At 34.5% G+C, this 24,908-nt stretch overlaps 1 pseudogene; it reads left to right on the top strand.

Annotated features, from left to right (window-relative positions):
- LOC132164017 (E3 ubiquitin-protein ligase RZFP34-like) overlaps nucleotides 1–19,781 on the top strand; it is a 22,093-nt pseudogene extending 2,312 nt beyond the window's left edge.
- Nucleotides 19,782–24,908: the final 5,127 nt, after the last annotated feature.

The following is a 24,908-nucleotide window of genomic DNA, read 5'->3' as shown; positions in this document are numbered from 1 at the left end:
TTGTATTTTGGTTTATTTCTAGCCTTATCACTTTTTTGGTCCAACCACAAGTCTTCACGTAATTATTACTGGGTCGGCCGGTCAAGGCCAGAATGCATGCATATATTACAATTGACAACTCCAAGTCCTCACTTTGAAGAAGATTAATGAAGTTAAGAGAGACTGCTCACTTCTTTTAAAATGTTATTAATTAGTAGTCACTTGTGCTCTAATTAGATGCTGATTGTTAGCTTTCTTGTTTGTTGCTGCATCTAATTTGATGCTTCCATAGTCAAACCTCAAATTAAGTTGACTGACGGTTTTGTTTGGTAACATGATATTTTGTTGCTGCTCTACGATGTCTCTCAAAATAAAAAAATAAAAAATATATATTATAACACAATGTGTCCTTTTGATATGGCTCTTTATAATTAGTAAAATGATTAAACAAAAAATATAATTTGTCAATATAATTATAATTAGTTCACTTGTTAACCGTACACTTTTAATTATTTTACTATTTAGAAGAAAGTTCATATACTCTCCCTCAAACTACCACCTAATTGACAATGTCTCTCCCAAACTTTGAATTGTGACAGTGTCTCCTCTCAGACGACCAAAACATTGTCAATATATCCCACAAGGGACAAGGCTAACAAAAATATAAAAATACCCCTATAGATTTCTCAATAACACAAAAATAACTCAAAAAATTTGAAGAAAAAAATAATTAATTTTTTTTAAAAAAAAAAAAAATTATTTTATTAATTTATTCAAACAAAGTTTTTAAATTTTTTTAAACAGAAATTTTTATTTAAAAAAAAAAAAAAAAAAAAAGATAAGTTTCAATTTTCATAAAAAGAAATTGAAATTTTTAATTTTTTTCTTATAAATTTTTTTTAAAAAAAAAATTGGCCGCCACTTGAATTATATATATATAGGTTTTCTCTAGAAGTTTTAGTGTTTTTTGTTTTTATTTTACTCAGAGTAGTTTGATCATTGGAAGAAACATTGCCAATGTTTTAATAGTTTTGGAGGGTATTGTCACAACTAAAAGTTTGAAAGGATATTATTAATTGGGTTGCAGTTTGAGGGGGTATGTGGACTTTCACCTACTATTTATTAGCTGTCACATAGTTTTGTATCATTGTATGAAAATTGTAATAAAAAAACTAATGATACAAAAATTGTAATAAAAAAACTTTCCTTGTTTTGTTTTTCTTTCATTTGCCTGAACTTTTTCGCACATGCATGCATGGGGCATGGTAATTGGCACCGGCCACTTGCATTTTCCTATGTTAATATTGTATGCATTTTCCTATGGTAATTGGCACCACTTGCACCACTTGCATTTCCTATGTTAATAATATTGTATGCATTTTCCTATGGTAATTGGCACCACTTGCGTTTTCCTATGTTAATATTGTATGCATTTTCCTATGGTAATTGGCACCACTTGCACCACTTGCATTTCCTATGTTAATAATATTGTATGCATTTTCCTATGGTAATTGGCACCACTTGCGTTTTCCTATGTTAATATTGTATGCATTTTCCTATGGTAATTGGCACCACTTGCGTTTTCCTATGTTAATATTGTATGCATTTTCCTATGGTAATTGGCACCACTTGCACCACTTGTATTTTCCGATGTACATGTTAATAATATTGTATGCATTTTCCTATGTTAATAATATTGTATGCATTTTCCTATGGTAATTGGCACCACTTGCATTTTCCTATGTTAGAACGCTAACATATTGCATCAATAGCGATGCAAAGATTCAGATGGAAAGTCGGTTTTGGGCTATTATCTTAACATCTTGGGCCTATAATATTACTCAAACTTGACTTACTGTTTTACTTAAGGTCAATGGACACTTTTTTTTTTTTTTTTTTAATATGTCCACACAAGAGGAGATTCAAACTTGACCTCCGCTTCATAATGCGTTGGTCCTAGCCGATTGATCTACCCCTTTAGGACAGGTCAATGGACACATTATATATATAGACGGAATCAGAAATTTGAGTGAGGAAAAAAAAACCCTAATTTTTAAGGTTCTACCTCATAAAAAAAATATAATTATAGATGAATGTTTAAATTTTTGGGGAACTTAAGCCCCAACCCTTGTGATAAATTTGCCCCTAAAATAGGAAAGGTGTGAAAAATTAGCTTTTATCTTCTTAACTAGCCATTTTACTATTATTGGTAAAAAAATAAAATAAACAAGTAGTCTTCAAGTTACATTTTTCACAAGTTTTTTCACACTATACAAAGAAGTGCAGCTTATGCAGTGTGAAAAATTGCAGTCTGATTCAAATATAATAAGCGAAAGACAATTGTTTTTCACTTGTCCCTACTGGATAAATCTAATATAATAAGCAAAAAAACAAAAAAAAAAAGAACACTTAGGGGGGTGAAATACTAATTTAGGGATAAAAAGTGAAATATAAGGGGTAATAGTGGGACTTAAGGGTGTGTTTCCTAAAGAACTTGAAAAATGAAGTAGACTGAAACTGTAACAAATTTGAATGATGTGAAAAAATAAATAAATAAATAAATTGTTTTGTAATTTTTATTTATTTGAATAGTTATAAAAAAATGATTGATATGATGTAAAAAATAAGAATTTTTTAAGTTGATTTTTAGAGGAATAATAGTCTTTTTTTTTTCTTTTTTTTCTTTTTTTTTTGAGTCCTTTGCAAACACAGCCTAATAGTATTTTGATGGAGTTTTAAAAAATTTCCCCAACCCTGTAAGTAGTTCAGCCCCTGTTAATATATATGCTGAGCTGTTTCGCACATGCATGGTATAGTTGGCCCTACTTCCATTTCCATCAATAAAAAGGGAGCACTTGCTCCAAACTTGTACTGCAAAACGGACCTCAACTCATGACTATGGTAGTTTAGTTGCCTACTTTCCTGGGAACAAAGATTGAGGTATGGGGATCCTTTTATCTCCTTATCTATTTTCAAGGCTATAGACTATAGTGTTTTTTCTCCAAGTTCGTCACTGAATCTAATTTCTATTTTCATCTTCAATATGCATCAGTATGATTTATGAAGCTCACTCGTTTGTGCTTTGCAAATAAACCCTGTATATGGAGTTTTCTTTATACTCATTAAACATGTTTCGTTAGTTTAAGCATCTATATCTATATTATAACTCCCTGTTTATTATGCTATTTAATCCTGTTAAGAGTTTATCTTTCCCTTCTTTTTTTATTTTATTTATTTTTTATATTTTTTATAAACTTCACAGAAGACCCCTTCCGTCAACTTTCAGCGTTAACTTTAACAAAAATTGACAAAAATACCAAAATACCCTTGATTTTTGTTTTGTTTTGAAAAAAACAACTGTGTCACAAGGGTAAATTTAGAATTTTATAAAAAAAAAATAAAAAAAAAATCCTGAGAATAAAGGTCATTTAATCATGATTGCATCAAATTAAAAGTTTAGGGGGGGTGAAATTGTGAGTTTTTGAAATTTGAAGAAATCCTTCTCAAAATGCATAGCAATTCAAAAGTCTAAGTGATTTTTCTTTTCTTTTAAATCAGATAAGAGTTACTCATTTTGTTGTCTAAAACTGGATTATAGTGCATGTAGAACTTACGTTATCTGAAAAATCCACTTATAATAATTTCATTTAAATACGAGCGAAAAGAGTATGAACTTTTCTTGCAGGGTGTTGAAGGCAGCCTAGAACTTCAGTTTACGAATCAAAAACAAAGATTTAAGAGAATTGCGCTAAAAGTTATCTTTTATTTTGTTTTGTTTTGTGTTCCTTTCCTTTTTTTTCTTTCTTTTGATCATTCCTGAAGAAAGAATTTTAACAGGCAAAAAAAGAACAAAAAGCATTTTGATATTTCTTTTGATGGGTTTATATGAACTTTTCTTGCAGGATATATCCTTAAGGTAGGCTGGAACTTCACTATAGGAACCAAAACATCAATATCTAAGAGCAGTGGAACTGGTAAGAAGTTGCAATTAATATTTGGTATGTGATTTTAATGCCACGTATTTTTTTGCTTTGATTTGGTTCCACTAAAAGTAGTCATGCCATATTTTTTACCGGAAACTTCACTTAACTCTTCTAAATTTTCATCACTTTTACAATTACTCTCTCAAAATTCAAAATCTCTCAATTTAGTGTATTGAACTTCTAATTTTTTGTAATGTCACCCAACAGTTAGGTTTTTCTGATAAATCATAACGGAGGAGTGTCAAAATTGCTAGAATTTTGTTTTTTGAAAAAAAAAAAAAAAAAATTACAAAGATGCATGTGTTGGGAAGAATTTAATGAAATTTGCAAAAATACCAACACTTTATCCATTTGTAACTTTTTTTAATAAGAAAATTGAGTATTTTAAAAATTTTGACAGGATTTAATAGAAAAACCTAACATAATGGTGACATTGCAAAAAATTAGTAATTCGATACACTAAATTAAGAGTTTCTGAACTTTGGGAGAATAATTGCAAAAGTGGTGAAAATTCAAGAAGTTAAATAAAGTTTCTCCTATTTTTTATTAACAAAATCAAAGCATTTTTCATTTCAAAAATAAAGAAGATAATTGCCAATATATACATTCGTCTCATTCATATTAAGGGCAAAATAGACCCTATACCATAGGCTACCATGAGCTTAGAAAACCTTATTTTTGTTGGTCTCAAAAACTCATGCTCTTATTTGGGAAAATGTTACTCTCATATTCTTATAAGTTGATATTTTTCTCTATCCATTTTTAAGAGAAATGTGCCTAAAGTATTTCCTTTCTTTATTTTTCTCCTTTGTTTTGGTCATTCACGAAGAAACAACTTTAGGATGTCAAAAGAGAAGATGGAAGAAAAACAAAGTTTGGATACAGTTCAATGAGAAGAAACTCATACAATTACTATTGAACCCTTGTCAAGAGAGAAGATGGAAGAAAAACAAAATATGGATATAGTTCAAGGAGAAGAAACTCATACAATTGATGTTAGACCCTTGGCATCTTCGATAGAAGAAACGATGTCCCAGCATTTGTTCATGTCACCTAATTGTTGCATCTTCAAAACTCCAGTCGCACTCTACAGGCAAAATCCAAAAGCTTATATCCCCGACGCATTTTCGATTGGGCCTTTCCATCATGGTAACCAATTTTTGAAAGGTACAGAAATAATTAAAGCTAAATATTTAAAAAACCTTCTCGAAAAATCAGAGTCTCCAAATACAATGCTGGCAGATATGATCAATTACATCAAAGCTTCGGAGAGAAAGTTTCGTGAATGTTATGCTGGATGGCTTAATTATAGCTCAGAAGAATTCGTGAAAATTTTGGTAATTGATAGTTGCTTTATTATTGAGCTATTCTTCAGGAATGCTGAGAAGAGGGGAGTAGAAGATGACCCTATTTTACGCACGCCTAGTATGCTTGAAGTTCTAGACCATGACTTGATATTGCTAGAAAACCAAGTACCTTGGATGATACTTGAGCGTTTGTTCAGAATGACCCGCCACAATAGATGCCACGGGGAGACCCTAATTCAACTTGCCATTGAATTCTTTCGTAACATATTCCCGTTCACGATATCTGATCCACCTCAAGCCATCAAACATATTCCTGACTTGTTTAAAAAATTGATGGTTTCATCAATGGGAGTAGAAGAATTTGGATCGAATATGCCATACAGATGGGAACCCGTACCTTCTGCTACGCGTCTCCTAGAAGCTGGAATCAAATTCAGACAGAGTAAGTCTGCAAATATGTTTGACATAAAATTTAGAAATGGCATCCTCGAAATTCCTCAAATAAGAATTCATGAGATCACAGAAACATTTATCAAGAATCTCATCAGCTTTGAGCAATGCTACCCCAAAGGCGATGATACGATCACTTCCTATGCCATACTCCTCGACAACCTCATTGACACTACTAAGGACGTGGAGATACTTCGTGAAAGAAATATCCTTTCTATCTGCTTGAATCCAGAGGATGCGGTCCAATTCTTCAACAAGCTTTACCACACCACTTGTGTTAAGAGCTTCCATTACGTACCTCTTTGCAGGGAATTAAATGAACATTGTCAAAAGAGATGGCCTAGATGGCGAGCACTACTTGTGCGCAGGTATTTCAACACTCCATGGGCTGGTCTTTCCACAGTAGCAGCTGTTACCCTGCTCATCCTCTCCTTCTTACAAACTTTATTCTCTATTAAAAAATAAATCTCGTGAAGCTTTATGTAATTGGTTAGTTACGGTTGTTCCTATGTTTGTCTTTATGTTGGTTTGTCTTGTTTTTTATTATGTTTGTTTGTCTTATTAGTCTGTATTAATGTTGTGTTAAATTAGAGAGTTTGTGGATTGTAAAAATATTCCTACTTGTAATCGCAATAAGCAAATCAGAGCACCTTCCATTGCTTTAACCTTTTTGGGTTCGGGTGCATTGCTTTTTTTGGTAGATAAACTCCTAGTTGCTCTTCTTTTCCTGTAGTTGTAGGTAAATATTTCTTCTTTCCTTTTTTATTTTTTCTCTCTAGAAGTTTGACATTTTTAACAGTAGAAGTGTTAGCTAACATGCATCTTCTCAATGCAAGAAATTCCGTAACTTTTAAACCTTAACAAAGCTTGTCTTGTCAATTTTTTATCATAAATGTCATTTTTCCTTCTTTAATTCTTTAACAGCTTTGTTTCCTTTTAGTGGTTAAGAAAGGAGGCAACCTCTTGCTTTTATCTTCCCCCCGGGACAGGGTGGGGGTAATTGAAGGAGGTACAACCAACTTAATCTTATCAAGCTATGGGCTAAAGTTTTCAAACTGCATTACATTTTTGAGTTTATTTGGGTTTGAATTAGGAAATATAATTTTTGTTTATAGAAAATGTCTGAAAGAACTTTAAAAAAGAAACCTCATTTTCAAACTTTTTTTCAAAATGCAATTTTAAACTTTTTAGAGCCAAAAACTTAAATAAGTGTTTTTTTTTTTTTTTTTAACCAAACAAACTTATAGGGTTTGAAATTACGTTAAAGAGGGTAAAAAATACTTTTAATACCTAGAAAGTTATGGCAAACAAAAAGCTGGCATGTTTGGTAAAAAATTTTAAAAGTACTTTCGACTTTTTTATTCAAAAATGGTCAAAATGCACTTTTGTGATAGATTTAAAATATATATATTTTTTATTCTAAAAAGCTCTTTTTGACTTTAAAAACTCTACTTCCCTACGCAATTTTAAACATGCTCTTAATTAGCTTTACTTGAAGCAATTGTTTATGTAATAAAAATACTTTTACCATATGTTAGTCAAATGTCACAATGAACTTGAGCATGTTTTGAATTGTGTTTGAGAAATAGAGTTTTTAAGTCAAAAAGTGTGTTTTTGACAAAAGCTTCATTTTTAAGTTTTGTCAAATATGTTTTGTCAATTTTTAGGCTTTTTTGACCCTTAAAAGCACTTTTAATTTTTTTTTTACCAAAAGGATACTTTTTTATTCAAATAGACTTTTAGAATGTTAAACGCACTTTTAAACCTCTCAAATGCACGTTCAAACATGCCCTTAGTAATTGTGCTTGCTATATTCAAAATATGTCCTCTATAGCCAGCACTAGATGATGTGCTTCAAAAATATTTCTCTAATGGAAGCTATCCATGTACATTGTACATCGTGAGTGATAGCTCTAGAGAAGTACTCCCTTATTTTCTCGAAATTTCAGGACAAATATTTCTCTAATGGAAGCTATCCATGTACACTGTACAAAAAGGCACCCAAATATTTCCTAGTTTCAGACCAGCTACAAAAGAAAAGCTGGAAAAACTAAGAAATGCATATACGTACAATTGATAAAAGAGTCACCGCCAAGATTGTGAGATATAATACAACGAAGTCAATGTATTTTGGCATTTCCTTTACAGCACAAAGGCTCCATAAGATGAAAGCCAATGGAACAGGGATATAGAAGCTTCAAATCAACTGGAAGGAGCAAAAAAAAAGCATTTTCGCTTGAGATTCTCTAAAGGGCATAAGATCCCATCCCCAATGCTCAAAACACAATATGCAGTAAATATAATAAATGAAATACTGCAAGAATAATAATCTCAAATCCACCAAAAGAGATAAATCATTCACATGTCAACGATACAAGATTTTGTTGACAAAGTGGAAATCTTTTAAATACATCAAAGGTAAAACTATTTTAGGACAGTCAAACTCAATAAATCACTTCACTATAAAAGATCAATGTAAACTTAAAATACTCAATGTAAACAACAACAAGCTCATCTACTTCCACTTCCCACTCGAACATCTTCTATAAGTGACTTACTTACCGACCCACTGGTAGACTTCAAGCAGTTGAAGGATTTGTATGGTGTGGTTTGAACAACAAATTCTAAGAGCAAGAAAGATACAAGAAAAATGTTAGGGGTATCAAATCTTTTACTAAGAGACGGATACCAAAATGATATTGGTCAATTGTTATAGGGAAAAAATGCTTCAAAAGTTCCTAAATTTTAGGGTTAAATAATCTTTTGGTACCTGGGTTTTAACACCTTTATTTTTTCCCACTTAGGTTTCTTTTTGTGTTATAAATGATACCGAGGTTATGGCTAAATACTGAAATGATACCTCCATCTATCTTTTGTTAATAAAACTAACGAATTTTCACCCTTTTTTGCAATTATGGGTGATTCGGCCACCTCCACTTTTGGCCAATGGGGGTGGCTGAAGCTATTGGGCCTAATCGGTGGAAATCTATTAGTTTTATTAACAGAATATGAACGGATGTGCCATTTCTGTATTTAGTCATTAAAAGAGTTCTTAGAGAACGTGATTTTGCGGAATGATTTGTGCTGCTTTCTCATTAAGATTAAATAGAATAGAAAATACAAATATAATCCATCACCAACTTTGATAACATAAGTTGATGTGAATTCAAAAACTAATAACATAATCCTAACATAAGACTTAATACTAATATGAAATTAATAACAAGAGAACAAGAGAAGTAGAATGCAAATAGATGACTTAAAGATAAGGAAAGAGATGTAGTAAGACTAGAAGACTTCAGCAGTAACAGAAACTTCAGGGACTTCTTCAGCAATATGTTTAACATGCCCCCTCAAGCTAAAAGGGGATGAAATCACTTGGAGCTTGGTCTTGAGATAAAGGAATCGAGCTGAAGATAAACCTTTTGTAAAAACATCTGCAATTTGGTCGGCTGTGGAGATGAAAGATACTATGATGTCTCAGTTGATGACTTTTTCTCTGATGTAGTGATAATCAACTTCGATATGCTTTGTTCTAGCATGATAAACCGGATTGGCAGCCAAGGATAGTGCACTTACATTGTCACACCAGACAACTGGAGCCTTTGGAAGAGGAATTTGTATCTCTTGAAATAACATTTGTAACCAAAACAGCTCAGTAGTAGTAATTGCGAGCGATCTATACTCAGCCTCTGTGCTTGATCTTGAGACCACAGGTTGTTTCTTTGAACTCCAAGAGATTAAGCAATTACCAAGAAAAATTGCAAAGCCAGAAGTGGATCTCCTATCATCTGGACAGCCAGCCCAATTAGAATCACAAAAGGCATCAGTTGAAGGTTTGTGCGGGAGTAAAACAAGCCATGATGGAGGGTGTTCTTGAGGTATCTAAGAACTCTCTTAGCTGCTGACCAGTGAGTAACATTTGGATGATGCATATGTTGACAAAGCTGATTCACAGAAAAAACTATATCAGGTCGAGTTAGAGTGCAGTATTGAAGAGCACCTACTACACCTCTATACTCAAAAGGATCAAGCAGGGACTCTCCATTCAAGCTAGACAACTGAGAACCAGATGAGCATGGGGACTTTGCAGGCTTTGCTTCTGTCATCTTGGTTCTATGAAGGATGTCAGTAACATATTTTGCTTGACAGAGATGAAGCTCTGTAGAGCTTCGAGTAACCTGTATGCCAAGAAAGAAACTTAGAGAGCCTAAGTCTTTAACAGGAAATTCCTGCTGCATTTGCCCAATAATCTTAGTAATCAACTGAGGATGTGTCCCTGTAATAATTATATCATCCACATATATCAACATAAAAACTTTAATGTTGCCAGTGAGAAAAATAAATAAAGAAGTGTCAACTAGAAAGGCAGTGAAGCCTATATCAAGTAAGTAGCAAGACAATCTATGAAACCAGGCTCGAGGGGCTTGTTTGAGACCATAGATTGCCTTTTGCATTTTGCACACCATTTTAGGATTCTCCTTGTCAACAAAACCCTTTGGTTGTTCCATATACACTTCCTCATTGAGAGAGCCATGAAGAAATGCATTAGAGATGTCCAACTGTCTAATTACCCAGTTGAAATGGACTGCCAAAGCTAGTATAATTCTGATGGTGGAAGGTTTTATGACTGGACTGAAAGTCTCAGTGTAATCAACTCCAGAGGTTTGTTCAAAACCCTTTGCAACCAGTCTAGCTTTAAATCTGTCTACTGCACCATTAGACTTCCTTTTGATCTTATACACCCATTTGTTATGAAGAACATGTTGGTGAGGTGGCCGAGGGCACAAAGTCCATGTTTTGTTGGAGAGAAGTGCCTTAAATTCAAGATTCATGGCATCTTGCCACCTGGGATCAAGAGCAGCTTTACTATAGCAAGTTGGTTCTGACTCGGGTAACACAGTATGAAAACTAAGTAGTGGATATCTAGAGGAGAACATCTTGTAGTCAGAAAAGGTTTTAGGTTTAAGGTTTCCTGTTCTAGACCTGGTAGCCATTGTGTGAGATGGTTGAAGAGGAGATTGGGTAGCAGCTATTGAGGTAGGGTTTGGTGCTACAGAAGTGGATGAGTGTTGATCTATTGAGGGTGGATTTGAGAGGAGATGTGACCTAGATCTGGTAAGCATAGGATGCGATGGCTGAATATCTTGGGTTGCTGCAGTAGCAGCTGGTTCATCAGTAGGAATGATTGGTGCAGTAGGTGATGAGTCAGTAGTGGGAGGAGGTTGAGTGGCAAAAGGAGTATTTGCTGATGAACTTGGACAGGGGTTAGTATTGAAAGTAGACAAAACAGGTAAAGGGAAAGGAGAATCACCTTGTGCATGTAGCTTGGAAGGAAATTGTGCAGCTGCAAGATCCTTAGCTGGAAAAGAAGTCTCATCAAACACAACATGTCTTGATAGGTAAGCTTTGTTTGTAACTGGATCAAGACATTTATAACCGGCATAGTTGTAACCTAAAAAGATACAAGGCTTAGATCTATACTCAAGTTTGTGGGCATTATAGGGCCAGAGCAATGGGTAGCATAAGCAGCCAAAGACTCTAAGTCTTTGGTAGTCAGGAGCTTTAGAATAGAGTTTAGAATAGGGAGACATATTTTGAAGAGTGGGTGTAGGCAACCTATTAATGACAAACACTGCAGTAAGAAAAGAATCAACCCAATATTTATTTGAGAGGTGAGAGTGGGCTAATAAGGTTAAATCGGTTTCAAGAATGTGTCTTAGTTTTCTTTCGGCAAGACCATTTTGAGGGGAAGTATAAGGGCAGCTTTTTCTATGTTCAATTCCATTGTTTTTGAGGAAAGTTTGGAAGAGATGGGATGTGAACTCTCCTCCTCCATCAGATTGGATTGCTTTAATGGATGTAGAGAATTGTTTTTCAACTAGAAGTTTAAACTTGAGGAATGTATCATAGGTTGCCGATTTTGTGTGTAGGGGATAGATCCAGGTGAATCTTGAAAAATCATCCACAAAAACAATATAATATTTGTATCCACTGATTGACAGTACTGGAGAGGTCCAGATGTCAGTGTGAATAAGTTGAAGAGGAAATAAAGAGACACGGGTAGATGGAGAAAAAGCTTGTTTCTTACTTTTACCCAATTGGCAGGAACCACAAAGCAAATTTTTATTGAAATTTGAATCTGAAACATAATTTGAATGCGAAATAGGTAAATTGTTATCTCGAACAACTCGAGTAACTACATCATTAGATGGATGACCTAACCTAAAATGCCATACTAAGGATGATGTTCTTATTCCTAATAAAGCTATAAAAGACTTGTTGTTGTTGTGAGACTTCCTGCCCAGCTTGAGAGGATACATGCCATTCTCACTCTTCCCTTCCAAGAGGATTGCCTTTGTCTGAAGATCAATGATAAAAAAATGAGATGAGGTTAGAATAAAGTAGCAAGAATTATCTACACAAAAGCGTTGAATTGAGACTAGATTTGCAGCTGATTCAGGACAGTGTAAGACATTATTCAATTTAAAACTAGAATTAGAATGAGGGGCTTGAAGAGTGGTAGAACCAGAATTTGCTATGGTAAGAGCTGTACCATTCCCCACGGCAACAGTGTCATGTTGTTGAAAAGGTTCCTGAACATTAAGGTTCTCCAAGTCTTGAGTAATATGTGTGTTGGCGGCACTGTCAGCGAACCATTGAGGGTCTTCAAAGGCATTGTTGGATTGCGCCACCATTGCTGCCAATTGAGGAGGAGGGTGTCTTCCTTGATAGGAGTAATCCATCCTATAGTAGCAATCTAGTGCTTGGTGATTGACTCTTCCACATATTTGACATGGCATGCGAGATGGCTGACTAGTGCTAGGAGTTGGCAACAAAGCAGGTGTATTATTGTACCTTGGAGTAGGAGCATAAGTAGGAGTGTTGTACCTTGGTGCAGGGGAATAAGGAGACCTTGGACCAGGAGGCCTGCTGTACCTTGGGGCTGTGGTGAATGCAGGGGCAGCAGCAAAAAATTTGGCAGCAGGGGGTCTAGAACTGAAATTTCTGGGAGGATACCCACCACGGTTCTTGGATGATTTCTGACCTTGTTTCTGTGTAAACAAGGCAAAGGTTGAAGTGTCAACTGTTGAGGCTTGCTGTTGATTGATCAATGTTTCATGATTGATGAGTTCTTCTTGGAAATCATCAAGAGAGAGTTGTTTCTCTCGGGTTAGGAGGGAGACAGTGGTGACAAAGCTGTTGAAGGAGGGATTGAGGCCATTGAGAAGGAATGAGATGAGGTCCTCATCAGAGATAGGTTTTCCCACAGCAGCTAGTTGATCAGACCATACTTTGGCTGATTGAATGTAGTCTGAGCAGGTCAAGGAGCCTTGGTGAAGACTCAGTAATTGTCTTTTGAGATTGGCAATTCGAGACCTAGAATCATTAGCAAACCTGGTTGCTAGGGCTGACCAGACTTGTTTGGAAGTATCAAGTCCATAAACTGTGGACAAGACCTTCTCAGATAATGTGACATTGATCCAACTTAGGATGCATTGATCCTTTCTATTCCAGATGGTGAATTCTGGATTGAGGGTTTCTTTACCATTGTCATCAGTGATAAATTGAGCAGGGCATGGTTCGGTTCCATCCACGATGCCTAATAATTCATGGGTGCGCAGGATAGGCATGAATTGAGTTTTCCAACCAAGATAGTTTGGACCTTCAAGCTTTCCATTGAATTGAGAAAGGGTAGGTGGGGAAAAAGAAGGAGCAGAAAAGGAGGTATTGACTGCCATAGAAGAGCTGTTTGTGTGATGCAGAAGAAGAAGAGAAAAGAAAAGAAAGCAGCTTAAGAAAGAAGAGCTATGGGGCGTATGCCTATAATGGCTCTGATACCATAAAAGAGTTCTTAGAGAACGTGATTTTGCGGAATGATTTGTGCTGCTTTCTCATTAAGATTAAATAGAACAGAAAATACAAATATAATCCATCACCAACTTTGATAACATAAGTTGATGTGAATTCAAAAACTAATAACATAATCCTAACATAAGACTTAATACTAATCTGAAATTAATAACAAGAGAACAAGAGAAGTAGAATGCAAATAGATGACTTAAAGATAAGGAAAGAGATGTAGTAAAACTAGAAGACTAGAGATGTAGTAAGACTAGAAGACTTCAGCAGTAACAGAAACTTCAGGGACTTCTTTAGCAATATGTTTAACAGTCATAACCTAAGTATCATCTATGATATTAAATGAAACACATGTGAAAAAAATAAAAGCGTTAAAACCCGGATACTAAAATGATATTTAATCCTAAATTTTATCAATTTACTTCCCAAGGTTAAAACCATTTTCAAATAAATCACGCTCCGTTAAATTTCTAATGGAAGGGTGTCTCCTTTAATTAAAAATTTTAAAAATAAAATTATAAATGTAAATGTAAATATCAAATTAAAAAGTGAAAGTGTTGAATTGAGGATCACGTGAACCACATAGCAAAGTAAAAAAGCATCGTCCCCAACAGAGAATGTTTGCTCGCTATTCCATGCATAAACAGTGCATGATGTACGACTATAAAAACAAAAAGGAAAAAACTAGCACTCAATTTTACAATATCATTCTTGAGCTAAATATTACATCAATTTGTCCCCTAAATTATCAAAAATTCACAATGTATCCCAAATAGCAAAAATATCATTAAAAAAAAATAAACAATTTTATTTTATTTTTTAAAAAAATGGGAATCAAGATGATTTTCGCTACATCCGCAACAATTTGGGGATGACCAAATGGTTAGAGGAGGATGATACACTCACCCTTGATTTGACCAAAGAAAGTGGTCAAACCACCCCATTTAGCAAAACCGGTACTCATTAATCATATGCATGTAACTATTTTTTTTGACGCTTAGATGAATTTTATTATAAAAAAATATGCATAGGATAAATAGGTCGTAAACAAGTCATATCAAGTACCTATTTTGCTAGCCCTTAACACCCACATGTGTATTAGAATCTCACCTTGTATTGGACAAATGAAACTAGAATGGACCATGGCTCCCCTATATGTAGTTAATATATTTATAATTACAAAATTTTCTTAAAATATTTATAAAATTGATACTTGGCCCTTCACTTAAATTTCTAGCCCCTCCCCAATTAGAATAGAAAAATCATCCTTTCTGTCATGGACCTTGGCTGTGTTTGGCAAAAGGTCGGAACGGGCTGGAGCCAAAAATCAAAAAAATTATTTTCAAAATTAACTCTAACATTCTTAATTTTTACATCACATCAATCACTTTTTATTAATATTCAAATAAAAAAATTACTACAAAATAATTTTTTTTTTCATTTTTTTTATATAAAATATTCTTATTTTTTTCTATCATATTAATCAAATCTTGCTACAGTATCATTCAAATCCCTTTTTCCATTCCATTATCAAACACAACCAAATGCTTCTCTAGCCTACATTTTAGGTTTGCCCAATGTTGAGTACTTAAAGACAGTCGTCAGCCTCCCAAGGCTTCCTCTCCCCTGCCCTCACAAAAGCTCATTAAAAGCGACAAAAGCTATTCAAAAGCAACAAAATACACAGATCCACATCATATCCAATTTCTTTGTCCAAAAAATTGCACAAAAATAAAGAAAGGGTTAACGAGGTAAAATGCCCATACGAAGAGCCTTGTTCGGACACAGCTTCTAAAACCCCAACTCATATCAGATTTTTTTTACAATTTTACAATTTCTCAAATTATAAAATTTAAGTCGTTTCTTAGCATCTAAGGGTCCATTTGGTTTGCGAAATAGAACCCTGAAATAAAATGGCTATTCCTATATGATAGTCATTCTTTTATTTGGTAAGGGTCTGTTCCTATGAATAGTTATTCCCGTAAAAATCACTAATCTATTACACAAAGGAATAGTTATTCCTCTAAAATATTAAATTAATAGCTTTTTCTAAAGAAATTGACAAGATTTTTTTTTTTTTTTTTAAAAAAATAAAAATAAAAACCATTTATTTATTTATTTTTTAATTTTCTCTCAAAATTAAAAATAAAAACAAAAAACCATGTGGCCAGCCGGCCACCCATAAAAGGCCCTGGGATAGCAGTGCCACCCCCAGAGGGCCTCGTAGTGGACCGACGAGGCCCTCTGGAGGTGGCGCGGCCACCCCAAGGCCATCGGGTGTGGCCAAGACGACCCTTGGTGAGATTCTAGGATGGCTTAGGCACTCGATTCACATCGGGGATAGCGCAAAGGGCCACGGCGAGGTCCTCTAGGGTGGCACACCACCCCCAATGCCTACTATGGTGGGTGGCCAGCCACCACATGTTCAACCTCCTCCCTTTTTTTATTTTTATTTTTTTTATTTGAGTTTAAAAAAAAAAAAAAAAAAAGTAGAAATCAAATAACCTTTTTAGTAATTTTAGCTCCATTCTAATTATGAAATATGTGTTGCTACCAAACTAAAGAATTAGAATAATTATTCAATTCCAACCTCTTCTATTCTCCGTAATACCTAACTACTTAAAACACATCAAGGCTTCCTGTTTTACAAGTGGAAACACATAAAACATAAATCAACTACTTAATGAATAGTAAACTCTCGTAAACATGGTAATGCTATGAACCCCTTTTAATGCAAGTCAAACATAAAACTTCACATACAATAGTTCATAATCTTTCAAATAAGGCAGAAAATCATGCATTACATAAGTATAAATGTATTTAAGAAGTCATAATTGCATTCGATATGACCTATTTGTGTACTTAACTCATTCACGATAGGGTTTGCGCGTGTAAAAAGACATCAAGTACATTTTCGGTGCCCCATGATGCACATAGCAAGCCATCCACTAGTTTTCTGACCAGATTCGACCCCGCCCATACATGGTTACGTTGATCACAATAATCCTTGGATCCAGGGTAGAACTCATGCACATTACACACATCACTTTGGCAACAAAGTCAAGTGTATTTAACTAGTATGACATGTCATAGGTTTATTTCACAAAACTTTCTCAATGTTCTACAATAGTGGTCATGACACACAATTAGCTATTCATATTTATTATATGCACGTAAACTGAGAGTAAAAAATCGCATAGTAATTCATTTGTAAGAGTCATATCGTCATACGTATAAAATTGGACTCGTAACATGAATCAAGAACATTTATGATATTGTAAGAATGTACAGTCATAACAAAATATTCATGCTCGAAAATATTAGTTTAGATTCAAGGTGAGAATTTACTCACAAAGCTCGAAGAATTCCTTGAGGTAGTTGTTTTGGCACACTTTGACTCCCTCCTCGTCTTTCATATTTTCTTTCTTTCTAAGGTTTTGGCCCTTTTGGGAGGCTAAATGTCTCAAATGGGGTGTCTAGGGTTTATCCTAGACCTTAATAAGCCACTCCACGTGGCTATGCTAAATTGGCTCCATTTGATTTGCATGCAGACTGTCACTGTCCGGATGGTCTTTGGATTGTCCAGACGTTTTGCTGATGTCGACCGTTCAAATGATGAACGAATGTCTTTCCTATTTTTCCATTACCTACCATTTAGACAATCTTCATAGGGAGTTTCTTCTAAGTATTTAAAATCTCATTTTCTTTTCCTTTTGGGATTTGTGACTAATTCAACTTTATTATAAACACTTTGACGCTAATTCGTGGTGTCCTTGATCCTAATTTAGTGTGGTATATTACAAATCAGGTGGCCACCAACCGCCCCATGGATCGCCCCACCAACCCACCCACACTCTTTTTGAATGGGTGGACTGCCCTACCCACAAATAGAGGAGGGGGTGGATCACCTTGTTGCCCTCATTGCCCACTGGCAGTGGTGTGGGTCGCCCCACCCATGCCCATTGCCACTACGTGAAGGTAGCAGTGGGGCAACAACTCGCCCTCTTCCTTTGTTAGTGGTTGGGTCGTGCCCCCTCTGCCAAGCGGGGTGTGTTGGCCCCGACCCACCCACTCACTCTCACAAGGTGCATAGTAGATAGGTTACGACTCATGCCCTCTGCTATTGGAAAGAGCAGGTAGTGGGGCGACCCTACGCCCCTTTGGTGGGTGGGACAACCCACTCATAAACGAACACCCACACCCAATGGTGGAGAGCATGGGTTGCGACATACCACTCCCTCTACCACCACTAGCAAGTGTGGGTGGGTGGCCACCCCACCACCCCTTGCTAGTGGGAAGGAGAAAGGCCTACTTATCACAGTTTCCGTTAAAAGCCCTAACAATAAGTGTATGGAGGGAGCAATTTGATAATGAAGCATACCTTAAGGAGTAATTTGATCAATTTTAAGCCTTAAGGATGGATTTCATAAAAGGTAAAATTGACCGTTGTTGGTTCTCACTTCTCGTGGATATGGTCTATTATGTTACTTCTTTCACTTCTCTAAATTGTCCATGTTTTGTTCGAATTTCAGGTCATCTGCTCCCTATGCAGTACAGAACAGCATGTAAGTTCCCTGAACATGAAAGTACAGATTCAAAATTTTAGGTCAATTTTTGAGAAAGTTTTGGTGGGTATTTATCTTGTTGTCTTGCATACTAATCAGGTTCAACAGTATTGAATTAGTTGTGGTGTTTACATGGGGAAGTACTTCTGTGAGATATGCAAGTTCTTTGATGATGATGTAAGTTTCAAAGTTGAGTTGGATCCACTGAAGAAAAAAAAAAAAAAAAAAAAAAAGAGAAACGAAGAGGGTGTCAAATGCACCTTTCGTTAGTTGTACTTTTGTATTCTGGTTTGCAAAATTCAATGTTTGTTCCTCTTTCAGACTTCAAAGAACCAATACCACTGTGATGAATGTGGAATCTGCAGGTAATTTTCATTATTCATTTACTTTTTTACCATTTCTTTAATTTTTTTAATAGCTAAAAATTTTCATCTGCTTCCATCATTTTCACAAATGCTATGCCTGTTAATGTATTTAACAAAACTGGAGGCAAGGAAAATTTCTTCCACTGCACAAAATGTGGTAAGTGAGGGATTGGATTAGCCGTTTCTTGACCATTCACTGCTCTTTTTCATCTTCCTCTCATTATAACTACCTTGCAATTTTTGTCGGATCATAATGTTGCATTCCTAAGTTAATGGAAGATGGACATCATTGTGTGGAAAGAGCAATGCACCATGATTGCCCTGTTTGCTTTGAGGTGATGTAAAGCATTGATGTTTGATAAAAATGAAATATGAAGAAGCCTTTTTTAAATTATTAGCAGGATAAGTGCTGTCTTGGTTTGCAGTTTCTGTTTGATACGCTGAAAGGGATTACTATCTTACGTTGTGGACACACAATACATCGTGAATGTGTGGAAGAGATGAAGAAACATTTTCGGTAAGCCCTTATTTTTTATTCACCTGAAACAATATTATAACAGTAATAAGAACACAACACACAACTTATTCTTGAAGTAAAAATGGCATAATCTTCCTCCTTGTATGATTTTGGGCTTTCACTGATTTAGATTTTACTCTTGGTTTGATGTGCCTGTTTGTTTTTCAACTCCTCTTCGTGCAAATTCAGCTAGGGAGAATCAATTCCTTTATCTTGCAGGTACTCATGCCCCATCTGCTCGAAGTCCATCTGTGATATGTCCCTTGTGTGGGCAAAGCTTGATCAAGTGGTAAATAGAAGTTATCTCCACATTCTTGTTTTCCAAACAAAAATGAGCTTTTGCTAATAATATTGTGCTTCATGTCCTGAAGTTCTTTTTACTTAATGCAGATTGCCTCAACTCCAATGCCTGAAATATACCGGAATAAGATGGTTAGTAAGTAAGCAACAGTTTGATTCATCAATGCATGGCAACTGTGCCATACATCTCTGTTGTTGAGGTTTCATATAAAAATCAGGTCTGGATTCTCTGCAATGATTGCGGAGCAAACTCTCACCTCCCATTCCATGTTGTGGCACATAAATGCCTGAGCTGCAATTCGTACAATACTAGACAGATACAAGGAGACCCGACTGCTTCGTGTACATCGAGGGTGGTGGAGCCGAGATGGTGAGCTGAGACGCCGGTTGATCAAGCCGAGATGCTGGTTGATCAAGAGACTCTCAGATTATCTAACCATTCTTTTCCAGGGGGAGACCTTACTGGGCATAGTTGTTAGAATGTATAGCAAGTTATAAGGCTTGTGATCTCATGTGTCAATTTTCGATCATAAATGTCATTTTTCCTTCTTTCATTCTTTAATAGCTATGTTTCCTTTTAGTGGTTAAGAAAGGACTAAGGAGGCAACCTCTTGCTTTTATCTTCCCCCCAGCCCCGGGACAGATTGGGGGTAATTGAAGGAGGTACAACCAACCTAATTTTACCAAGCTATGGGCTAAAGTTTTCAAACTGCATTAGATTTAGAGTTTATTTGGGTTTGAATTTGGAAATATGATTTTTGTTTCTAGAAAAAGTCAGAAAGAACTTTAAAAAAGAAACCTCATTTTCAAACTTTTTTCAAATTGCAATTTGAAACTTTTTTAGAGCAAAAAAGTTGTGTTTTTTTTTTTAACCAAACAGACTTAAAGCTAGTTTAGAATTAGGTTAAGGAGGGTAAAAAGTATTTTTAATACCTAGAAAATTATGTCAAACAAAAAATTAGCATATTTGGTAAAAAAAATTTTGAAGTATTTTGACTTTTTTACTCAAAAAAAAAAAAAAAAAGTCAAAATGTGCTTTTTCTAAAATAAAAGCTTTTTCTAAAAAGTTAAAAATAACTTAAAAATAAAGCTTTTACTAAAAAGTTTTTTATTTATTTTATTTATTTATTTTTTAACTTTAAAAGCTTTACTTTCTAATGCAATATCAAATATGTTCTTAGTTTTACTTGACGCACGTCTTTATGTTATAAAGACACTTTTTTCATATGTTAGTAAGCTATCACAATGAATTTAGAGTATACTTGGAATTGTGTTTGAGAAATAAAATTTTTAAATCAAAAAACGCTTTTGGCAAAAGTTTTATTTTTAAGCTTTTATCAAAAGTGCGTTTTGATCATTTTTAGGCTTTTTGAACTCTTAAAAACACTTTCAATTGTTTTTATCAAACGGGTATTTTCTTTTATCAAATTGACTTTTTAAGTGTTAAACGTACTTTTAGACTCTTTAAATGCGCACCCAAACATACCCTTCCTAGTTGTGATACATACAATATTCGAAATTTGTCCTATATAGCCAGTACTAGATGATGATGATGTGCTTCAGAAGTATTTCTCTAATGGAAGCTATCCGTGTACGTTGTACATCATGAATGGTGGCTCTATAGAAGTACTCCCTTATTTTCTCGAAATTGACTTCACCAAAAATCATTCGGGACAAAAATATTAGCATCTTGAACACTGAAATTGTCAAGCTTTTGAGGATAAGTTGATTTATTTATTTGTATTAAGAAGGTTCATGCATGCATATATTTTTCATTAAACACGATAAAAACGAAAAAAAATAAAAAAATCCATTTATTTTTATTTCTACAACAAAATAAGAAAATTACAAATAACCAAATTAAGACCAAAATAAGTATACTATCCATTGCATTAATCCATTTCATGCTCGGAGCATGATCATTAAGATGGAAGAAGCAAACAGAAATGTTGTCGACATTACTGGTTGTAGCTACTCATGGTGATAGTTGTGGATGCAACAAAAGACATCCAAATATTTCTTAGCTTCAGACCAGCTACAAGAAAAGCTGAGAAAACTAAGAGATACATATACAATTGATAAAAGAGTCACAGCCAAGATTGTGAAATATAATACATTTTGAGGTTCAGATCTAGATTTGGTATTTCCTTTACAGCAAATGGTTGATTGACAGTGGAAACAGTTTCTTTTATAATGAGGTCCGAGGGGGAAGATAGCGAGCAAAAGCATTTTATGCCATCAGCTTTAGAGTATTCCCAGCAGACTCTATAAGGGAGTCTGTTCCCTGTGTAGGGAATATGCCAAAAAAATCGCAAAAATCATCTCACAGTAGACTCCCTAAATGAGCCTCAACCATGAAGATCGCTAAAGTGGAACCCAAAGTATAGGGTTCCACTATTGCAATCCTTATAATTATTAAAAAAAAAAAAAAGTTTCTCTCTCCTCTCTCCTCTCATATATATATATATATATTTTAATGATATAGGGAATGATTAAGGGAAACTATTATGGTATATTTTGACATAGAGAAGTAAAATGTAGTTTGGATCTTTGAATATAGGAAAAATGACGAAGAAACTGTTAGGAATGCTCACCCCATTATCTTCCCTAAAACTCAAAAAAAAAAAAAAAAAAAAAAAAAAAAATTACTTTCATCAGATTAACTTAAAATTCCTTCCTTTAACACTGGGCTACAGTTAGGCGGCAGTGTAGCCCTATCCTTATTTTTATCACACAACGGCACGCTTTTCTGTGTGTCTCAATGTGAGAAGAGACCAAAATAGCATTTTCTTATGAGATAACATATTTTGGCAAGATTCTCTACAGGGGATCAAGATCCCATCCTCAATGCTCAAAACACAATATGCAGTAAATATAATAAAGGGGTAACTTCACTTAACCATTTGAAATGCCATGCCTTTTGCAAACATTTTTCCAAAATTTAAAAATTCTTATTTTAGTGTATCGATCTTTTAATTTTTTCCAATTACCACCTTCTGTTAGGATTTTTTGTTAAATCCTAACGGAAGAGTGAAATTCCTAAAATGCCCTCGTTTTCAATTAAAAAATTAAAATTTTATTATTATTATTATTATTATTATTGTGGGTGGGTCATTGACCCACAAAGTTACCCACCGAGGGTCACCAAGGTGAACCGCAAGGTGTATAAAGGTCTTTTTACCATTTCTACCGTATAATTTAATCCCAATCTCTAACGGAATGGAGGTAATTGAAAAAAATCAAAAGATCGATACACCAAAGTGATGAGTTTTTAAACTTCGGAGGAATGTTTGCAAAATGCGTGACATTTCTGGAGGCCAAATGAATTTACTCCTATAATAAATGAAATACTGCAACAATAATAATCTCGAAAACACCAAAAAGAGATAAATCATTCACACGTCAACAATACAAGATTATGTTGACAAAGTGGAAATCCTTAAACACATTAAAAGTAAAACTATTTGTTGTTCCAAATACCCACCAAAATTAATAGGCAAATACTTGGTACGTTTTACTCGCAAGTGCACAAGATCAAACGATAGTATAGTACAGCAAGTACGAGATCGATCCTACGAGGATTGTTGATTTTATTTAGAATTAATTAAAAATATCAAGTTATCACTAGATTGATGTTATGAAAAAGAACTAAAAATATATAAAGATAAAGTAAAGGTAGGGCTTTGATATCCACCATTAATCATTCTCAAATAATATAACAATATGCCAATGATCCAATCATATTATGAATACCTAATGTTTGCCAACCTAAGGGCATGGGTGTATACTCCTTAAGCTATTGATTTTCCTAAGCAACGAGTTAGACATAGGTGTATACTCTAACTCTTTTCTTTCTCAAAGGATTTAGCATGGGTGTATACTAAGTTGTTCTTTAAGAAAACATAAATCTATGGAAATCGACAAACACACGGAACCTAAGGCATGGGTGTATACTCCCGGTTTTCCATGTTGATTAACCCAAGAATCCGGTGAGGATTTCTTTTGTTACTATTATTAAACCCAGGATTCGGTCATCCAAATTGATTTAATTAACTAGTTCATACCACATGCATATAATGGCCAACCACATACATATGAGGAATTCAAGAAAACAGGCATTAATCAACTTAAGCATCACAATATGGTTATCACAAAGCTGCCAATATTGAAATATTAAATAAACATAATTAGGGTTTCAATCTAGCCCTCCTTAAGAGTTAGTTACACATAATGAAATTAAAATAAATAAAAAAAAAAGGAAAGAAAGAACCAAAAGGTAGCCTCCAATTCCTCTCCTCAAAGTTGTGTCTTTTCCAGCATGCTATTTCTCAAGGTTTAGAGGTTTATTTATAGGGTTTTAGAAGTCCTTATTACACTAGTACACCTAGAAAATTCGTAGGGTTTTAGTCCTTTTACAAGTGCGACTTGAAAAACCCTAATATGGAAGAAAATGGAGTCTGGCCGCAGCTGATGTGCCACCAGCACACGAGTGCGCTTGATCGCACTTGGCTATTTCGATGTTTGTCCTTTCTGGTAGTGCACTCGATCGTAGGGAACCTGTGATCGATTGCACTTTCAGGGGCTCCAACTTTTCCCAATTTCTTTCTTTGAGCCCAAATCTTCCAGATTTACTTCATTTTCTTCCAAAAGCCTACAAAAGCACGGAAAACACAAAAAGGAACTAAAATAACACAAATTAACAATATTAAGGAATTAACACACATAAGTTTAAGGGCTAAAATATGGATATTTTGGCACTTAACACACCCCCAAACTTACATATTGCTAGTCCCTTATCAATACAAAACTAAAAGCAAAATGAAAAACAGAAAACAAAAAGATAAATCCATCTTTCGTGGAATGTACGATTGTATTTAGCATATGCAACAAGCCTTTTAAACCCTTAGAAATTTCCTAGAGGACGAGTGAAGTGTCGTGAGGGTTTTCCAAGAATGTTACCCACAAATATCATGCATAGTTCATGTTATCTAAAAATTAAGGTATCACTCAAAACCATGATTTTTGTTCATTAGCAAGCTTAAAAGGATAAACTCCATCTTCACAATGAATTGGAATTTTAAAGTTCAATCACTTACAAAAGACATGCTAAGGCATTACAAGTTCGAAACAGTGTAGAGTGAACTAGCACAAAATTATGAAGCTTCTAATTATTTCTAACGTGCAATGTCTCAATATCTCAAAGTTCACTGGAATCCCTATTAGAATGAACAACAATGATATATATATATATATATATATATATATATTTTCTTTGTCAGGTTGTGCAATGTTTGGTTCCCTTAAGCTTTCTAATTGACCCATGTAACGAGTGTTAAGTCAATGACTCTTAAACCAGATGGTTTTAGGGCATTAGGTGTAGAGACACCCCTAGGACTTACTAACTCGAGTAAAAAAGGCTACAAAGCCAGACTAACCATGACATCAATCAAATCAAAAATTTTTAACTTTTGACTTGAATACTCAATGTTTTGAGGCAAGAGGTCCAGTTACTCAATAAAAAGCTTATCAATGATTTTTTTTTTTTTTTCTTTTCCTTTGTTTTGTTTTTTTTTTTTTTT

The sequence above is a fragment of the Corylus avellana genome, chromosome ca10, assembly GCF_901000735.1.
Source record: "Corylus avellana chromosome ca10, CavTom2PMs-1.0".
Taxonomy (NCBI): domain Eukaryota; kingdom Viridiplantae; phylum Streptophyta; class Magnoliopsida; order Fagales; family Betulaceae; genus Corylus; species Corylus avellana.
The sequence above is the reverse complement of the archived record's forward strand: the minus strand, read 5'-3'. Positions and strand labels throughout refer to the sequence as shown.